The sequence below is a fragment of the Chiloscyllium plagiosum genome, unplaced genomic scaffold (assembly GCF_037043375.1).
Source record: "Chiloscyllium plagiosum isolate Xiang-an unplaced genomic scaffold, Cpla_swu_hap1 HiC_scaffold_42, whole genome shotgun sequence".
In the NCBI taxonomy this organism is placed as follows: Eukaryota; Metazoa; Chordata; class Chondrichthyes; order Orectolobiformes; family Hemiscylliidae; genus Chiloscyllium; species Chiloscyllium plagiosum.
This window is the reverse complement of record NW_028270180.1, coordinates 73,525,730-73,533,244: the sequence shown is the minus strand read 5'-3', so window position 1 is coordinate 73,533,244 and position 7,515 is coordinate 73,525,730. Positions and strand designations below refer to the sequence as shown.

Here is a 7,515-nt window from a genome sequence, read left to right as displayed (position 1 = left end):
GAGAGAGGGCATTTTAAGTGGGAGTGTCCTGATCTACAAAGGGAAGAAAGGGCAATTCCACTTATGAATTATGATGAAGAATAGGGGTGTCAGGGGTTCCTGCCCCCGGGGGCCCACCAGGAACCCTTGATAAACTTGAAGGTGGGACCCTGTAGGGAAGAGGCAGTCTTCCTAGTAGATACGGGGGCAGCACGGTCATTGCTGAAATTTAAAACAAAGAAGGTAGAAATGTTAACACGGTCAATTATTGTTTCAGGGGTAAAAGGGAAAGGATTTATTGTTCCAGTATTGAACCTATGATGATAGAAGATCCTAAGGATAGGATCAAAGGGGAACTGCTGTATATCCCTGATATAGAAAGTAACTTACTGGGGAGAGACCTAATTATCCTTTTAGGACTGGAGATTGGAATTCAGGAAAAAGAATTAGTTGTACAACTGGCGATGTTGACAGAGGATGCAGAGAGAAAGATAGACCCTATTGTATGGGCTAGAGAAGGGAATCGTGGAAAACTACAGATCCCTCCCCTTACAATAAATTTAAAACGAAAAGGAGACGTTATCTGTGAACGACAATATCCTATTTCCATAGAAGGTAAACGAGGACTGCAGCCAGTAATTGAGGGACTGATTAGAGATGGACTATTGGAACCATGTATGTCTCCTTATAATACCCCAATTCTACCAGTGCGGAAATCTGATGGAACTAAATGAATTGGTGCAGGATTTGAGAACATTAAATCGGATAGTACAGGTCAGGCACCCAGTGGTGCCAAACCCCTACACGTTATTAAGTAAGATCCCTCATGATTACAGATGGTTTAGTGTGATAGATTTAAAGGATGCCTTTTGGGCTTGTCCCTCAGCGGAGGAAAGATTTGGGACTATCCCCCTATGAAATCTTATTTGAATTACCTTATCTGGGAACGCAGGGAGAATTGCCAATTCCCGAAACTAAAGATTTGTTTTTAAAGAAGTATATACTGGGCTTGTCCTCCTCTTTATCTTTCCTCAGAAAACAGGATCTATTGGCACAGACTCCACCCCTTGAATTTGCTGTTCATCCCATCCGGCCAGGAGATTGGGTCTTAATAAAATCATGGACAGAGACTAAGCTGCAGCCAGACTGGGAAGTGCCGTATCAGGCTCTTTTGACTACAGAAACGGCAATAAGGACGGCGGAAAAAGGATGGACTCATTATACTCGGATCAAAGGGCCAGTGGACCCTCCAGTTGAGGAAGAAGTCTGGACAGCCGAATCAACGCAAGACCCGCTGACACTCAGACGAAAGAGACTTTGAGTAACTGACTATACAGTGGTAACGCGAGCGCGGGATTATTTCTGTAAGATTGTATATTAAGTATTTTTGTGTTCTAGCATAATGATCAGAATACTGGGAATGCTTAGAGTTATGATGCTAGCCCTCTTGGTATTGGGATTTTGTCACATATCATTTTCATATGTATTATTAATGGTTCCTGAGTCTGATAATTCACAAGTAATAGACACTGATGTATGTAGCTTAGTAAATTGTGGGAATGTAGCTAATCAGAGACAATACCGCAACTCAGAGATACATCTTAAGTCCTATGGGGATGGCCTCGGGGATGGTACCTGGTATAATGGTCTTGTCACAATACACCGGGCCCCCTTCAGACCAGCACGCGATTGACCCGATAAAAAGTGTAACCCCATATATTTAACGATAAGGAAAACCACATGGCACGAAGCAGTTTTGGGAGGTGGCACTTATGAGGTACAATTAAATGAAACATTTGGGATTGAAATGAAGGCAAATGGGAAGGAGTTTGTGGGCTGTTGTTTTCGAATTAACGTAGGACAGGGAAAACGGGTAGAATTACTGGGTAATGAGATACAACCTTTCACCCCTCCCAATGATCCTAAAGTAGTAAAAATTATAGAGGTAAAGAATTTGAAACAGACCATCGAGATAGAGACTGGGTACGGGGATGCAAATGCCTGGGTTGAATGGGTAAAGTATCCTGTAAAAAGTCTGAACAAAAGCAATTGCTATGCATGTGCCTCCGGTCGGCCAGTGGCCCAGGTGGTTCCCTTTCCGCTCGGGTGGAAGCAAGACAGGAAGGGCATGAAATGTATGATAGCCCTGTATCAGGATGAGACTGCATGGAATGATAGGAATTGCACCTCCCTATCTCTAATGTTCCCTCCCTTGGAGGAGAAAGATGCAAAAGATCCCCCCCACATTTTCCGCCGCAGTTGGAAATCATGTGTGCACAGGCGAGGTACGAGTCGGTCGAGAGATTTGGGGGAGCTGAAATTATGTACAGAGATTAAGAATGTTACCGAAACGGAGAAGGGAGGGAACTACTCAGCATTAAAGGTTCCCCGAGCGGATCTGTGGTGGTACTGTGGAGGAAAAATATTGAGACCCACCCTACCTCCGGATTGGAGAGGGATATGCGCAATTGTACAATTGGCAATTCCATTTACCCTGGCATTTGAGAAGGAAAAGATAGGGAAGGGGTAAGAGATTACTGATAGATACTTCTTTTGATGACAGGATTTAGCTTGATTCGGTCGGAGTCCCGAGGGGAGTATCTGATGAATTCAAGGCTCGTAACCAGATTGCAGCAGGCTTTGAGTCAGCTCTCTTTTGGTGGGTAACAATTAATAAAAATGTAGATTATACATTTTCTATAATCAACAGCGATTTATAAATTATACAAGAGAGGCGGTTAAAGGAATATCAGAACAGCTTGATGCGACGAGTAGGATGGCATGGGAAAACAGAATAGCCCTTGATATGATTTTAGCAGAGAAAGGGGGTGATGGTTTCTATCCTTACTTCCCTGATAGTAGTAGTCGGGGTATTGGTGGCCATTGGCTGTTGTATCATACCCTGTATACGAGGGCTCACCCAGAGGCTGATTGAAACAGCCTTGATGAAACGAATGCCCCTGAGGGGAAATTTGACAGAGGAACTTTATCAACTAAATAATAAGGAGATGAGTGAGACTAAGATGGATGAAATCTCTGAAATGATGCTTGCGAATTTCGGGAACAATGTTTAAAAAAAAAGAGACAAAAATGCAGAAGATAACAGATAGTAATGAAAAGAAAAAGGGGAAATTGTGGGATATAAATGAATTAGTGTTATTTCTGCAAGTATAAATTCTGACACAGAACAGGAATGAGAAAATACATATTCAGCAAAAAGAAAGGAGATGTTAGCATGAGACGTGAATACAGAACAATGGTGGATATATGGGCAAACAGGAAAGCATCTGTTTCCCCGACTCGGAGACACAGGAACAAACCCTAATCAAAGAGGTCAAAGTGGCCTCTGGATGGAAATAGATGCTGATAGAAGAAAAGATATGCCTAATCAATAATCTACAATAGACTGACGTCAAACACCCTTATGGGAGTCAGAGATAAGAGTTTGTCACGGACAAGACAGGATAAACAGAAGTTGTGGGATAAATCTTCAGGAAATGAGTGACGAAAGCGAAGCAGGGAACAGACAATGGAATAAGGAAAACATATGGGAAAAAACAGTATAAATTGTAAGGGTTTTTTGGGATATACTGTGCATTTTGTCATTGCCTTACCTGGTAATTAGACAAAGGACCCACCTATAGGTGTACAAATAAACGGCTGATTCAGATATTTGTCTCGGACTGAAATTATTAAAGTGAGTGAGCTTTTGCTTCTCACAATTCTAATAGAGGGCAATAATTCAACATCCTTGTGGATGGATTATCTCATGTTCAAAATAAAATACAATGAACATCATTGCTATGTGAATCATGAAAGAATTGGAAAACATTAACGGAGAGGTAACAAGGTCATAAAGTCACCAATTGAAACAGGAGAAGAAATCAAAGAGTACAGAAAAGCAAGTTGAAACAGAATGATCAGAGCCCACATTTGATTGAATGGCTGAGACAAAACAAGAACAGATGGAGAACTAATGGATATTTTTAGTTCAGAGAAATGAACTCAGCTACAACAGAAAGATGAAAAACTGAAGCAATTGCATTGAAAAGCAAACACAGAAGAAGAATCTGAGTGCATTCTCAAATGTTACTAACTTAAACATGATGTCTTGATGAGACATTCAGGCAGATGGGAAAGTGGGAGAAATTCATTACCAGGGACTTATAGAAAGGAGGTGTGGCAGGTAGCACATCAGTCACCTGTGGGTCATTGTGGGAGTGAGAAGAACTCCCGGCAAAATACAAAAACATTTTTGCAGGCCTGGACTTCATTTAGGTGGAGAAGAAAATTGCCACAAATGTCACACATGTCATGTAACCGGAAAACTTCAGGCAATAATAAAACCGGCAACTTTAATGCACATCCCTGCATTTGAGGAACCTTTTACAAGGGTCTTACTTGATTGAGTAGGACCCCTACACAAAACAAAAAGTGGTTATCAGAATTTGTTAACAATGATAGATGCGTCCATTTGATATCCACAGGCCATTCTATTTGTGCAATACCACTGCTAGAAAGGTTGTAGAAGAGGTACCCCAATGTTTAACTCGATACAGACCACCCACAGAGATACAATCAGGTCAAGGGGCACATTTTACATCAAATGTATGCATGGAAGGTATGGGTAGCTTATCGGAGGAGAAAGTGAGGACTGCAGGTGCTGGAGATCAGAGCTGAAAACGTGTGGCTGGAAAAGCGCAGCAGGTCAGGCAGCATCCAAGGAACAGGGGAATCGACGTTTCGGGCATAAGCCCTTCTTCAGGAAAGAAGCAAGATTCCTGAAGAAGGGCTTATGCCCGAAACGTCGATTCTCCTGTTCCTTGGATGCTGCCTACCTGCTGCGCTTTTCCAGCAACACATTTTCAGCATGGGTAGCTTATCCACTGCTTACCAACAAGCATGGTAAGGGAGTGTTCGAAAGGTGGTGTTAAACTTTAAAGACCATTAGTGAGCTTAGAGAAGACCATATCGAGGGCTTATTGTCAAGACAATCCAAACGACTGGATAAAGGAATTCCATTTGTACATCAATGAGTTTTGGGGCATGAGCTGAGAGGACCACTGAAAATAAATAAGGAGAAATTAGGGAGTCAGAGTTCAACGACCACATATTTGAACTGTGAATGATTAAATTGAGAGGGGGAGTTGGCTCCAATTATGCAATATCCTTCCACACTTACGCCAAAGAAAGTTGGCATATGTTCAAAGACAGACTGAACGGATGTTCCAAAAACAACAGCATCAAAGTGAGTTGCAGCAACTGGAGCTCAGCCATAGTAATGGTGCCAAAGCCAGATGGTACCCATGGTTGTGTGCAGACTGTTGCAAAGTTAATGCAGTTGCAGATTCCACAGATTCATATCCGATTCCACATTGGGAAGACTGTATTGAAAAAGGTAGGACAAGCAACTTAGATTTGTAATTTATACTTGCTCAGAGGATACTGGCAGGTACCTTTAGCCGAAGGAGTGAAGACTATTTCGGCTTTTGTAACACTGAACGGACTTTACTCACTTAAAGTCATGCCAGTTGGTATGGAAAATGTGCCAGCCACATTTCAAAGGGTAACCAATCAAGTCATTCCTGTGTTATCGAATTGTATGATGTACATCGACAAACTTGTGATCTTTTAGTCACACAGGGAAGGAATATTTGCAGCCTTTATTGGAACTATTTAATTGACTTTGGGAGGCAGGCTGGTGATAAACGTGGCTCAGTGTGAATTCACCAAAGTCCGAGTCATGTGCCTGGGCCCTGTTATCAGGTATGGACATATGGTCCCAACCATAACATTGACAAAGACAGCAGGACTATGATTCCTGGCAGTGAACAAGTTTACCAGAAGCTTGTATAAAATTGTAGTAGTGTGGTTGTTCCACTGACTGCCTAATTGAAGAAGTGCTGGATATTTTAGCGGACAGTAGAATGTCAGAAGGCATTTGCCAGCCTGAAAGCTGTGTTAACCACTGCCCTTGTGTTAGCTACACCTAATTACACAAAGCTACTCGAGATGGCTATTGATGTGGGTGTTGGTGCTGTACTCTTACAAGACGACGATGAGAAGATAGGAAGCCCCATTGGTTATTTCATCAGGAAACTGAATATTTATCAGGAATATTCCATGATTGAGGAGACCTTGAGGTTGGTGTTCCAACATTTATATTGTTAGTAATGGGTCTTGTACAATTGTCTGTGCTGATCATAACCCATTAAAGCTTTTGGAGAAATGTAAGGACTGCACTTCCAGATGGTTTACATGGAGCTTATTACTGCAGCCATTCAATTTGAAACTTATACACGTGGCAGGATGAGAAAATGTAATTGCTGATGTGTTGTCACAACTTGGATGATGTAAGATGGAGGGAGTTGGTTGCAGGAGTAAATGGACAGAAACAGAATGCAGTAATGCATGGTTACAGTTGATGCAATTTGCGTGTATTGTCGCGTAATAATAGATTAAGACGAAAGGTTTTTAAATTTTAATAATATTTGTCTCTTATTAATGTTGCAGTAAAATTACAACACGGGTACGTAACCAACAATGCTGAAACTTGCCCAGGGATGTCCTGTACACACAAAGAAAACAGGACAAGTTCCACCCAGCCCCATCCGTCTATTCTCGATCATTAGTAAAGTGATGACAAGTATCATGAACAGTGCTATAAAGCAGCACTTGCTCAGCAATAAGCTGCTCAGTGATGCCCAGTTTGGGTTCTGCCAGGGCCAGTCAGTTCCTGACCTCAAATATGGACAAAACAGCTGGATGCTTGAGGGAAGGTGAGAGTGACAGTCCTTGGCATCAAGGCTGCACTCGAATGAATGTAGCTTCAAGGAACCATCGGAAAACTGGAATCAATGGGTGCAAACTCTCTGATGGTTGGAGTCATACCTGACACATAGGAAGATGGTCGTGATTGTTGGAGGTCATTCACCTCAGGGCCAGGACGTCTCTGCAGGAGACCCTCAGGGGAGTGTCCTCGGCCCGACCATCTTCAGCTGCTTCATCAATGCCCTTCCCCTCCATCACAAGGTCAGAAGTGGGGATGTTCGCCGATGATTGCACTATGTTCAGCACCATTCACGACTCCTCAGATTCGGGTGTCCATGTTCAAATGCTACAAGATCTGGACAATGTCAAGGTGTGGGTTGACACGTGGCAAGAAACATTTCCATCAAAAATAAAAGACAATCCAACCACTGCCCCTTGGCTTTCAATGGTATTACCATCACTGAATCCCATAATGTCAACATCCTGCGGGTTATCATTGACCAGAAACTCAACTGCACTTACCACAAACGCAGTAGCTACAATAGCAGGTCAGAAGCTAGGAATACTGCAGCAAGGAATTCTGCACCCTGTCCACCATCTACAATGTACAAGTTGGAAGTGTGATGGAATATTCTCAACTTGCCTGGATGGGTGCAACCCCATCAACACTCAACAAGTTTGACACCATCCAGGAAAAGCAGCCCAAATCCACAAGTGTATACTCCCTCCACCACACATGCTCAGTACACACTGCTACTACCATCT

General features: G+C 42.6%; 1 long non-coding RNA gene across 1 annotated transcript; it reads right to left on the bottom strand.

Annotated features, from left to right (window-relative positions):
* Positions 1–4,882: 4,882 nt before the first annotated feature.
* On the bottom strand, positions 4,883–7,257 carry LOC148137918 (uncharacterized). Its single transcript, XR_015754100.1, has 3 exons — positions 6,871–7,257; positions 5,162–5,363; positions 4,883–5,042 (listed from the first exon to the last, which is right to left on the bottom strand). It is a non-coding gene; the product is annotated as an uncharacterized LOC148137918 (long non-coding RNA).
* Between the last annotated feature and the right edge of the window lie 258 nt (positions 7,258–7,515).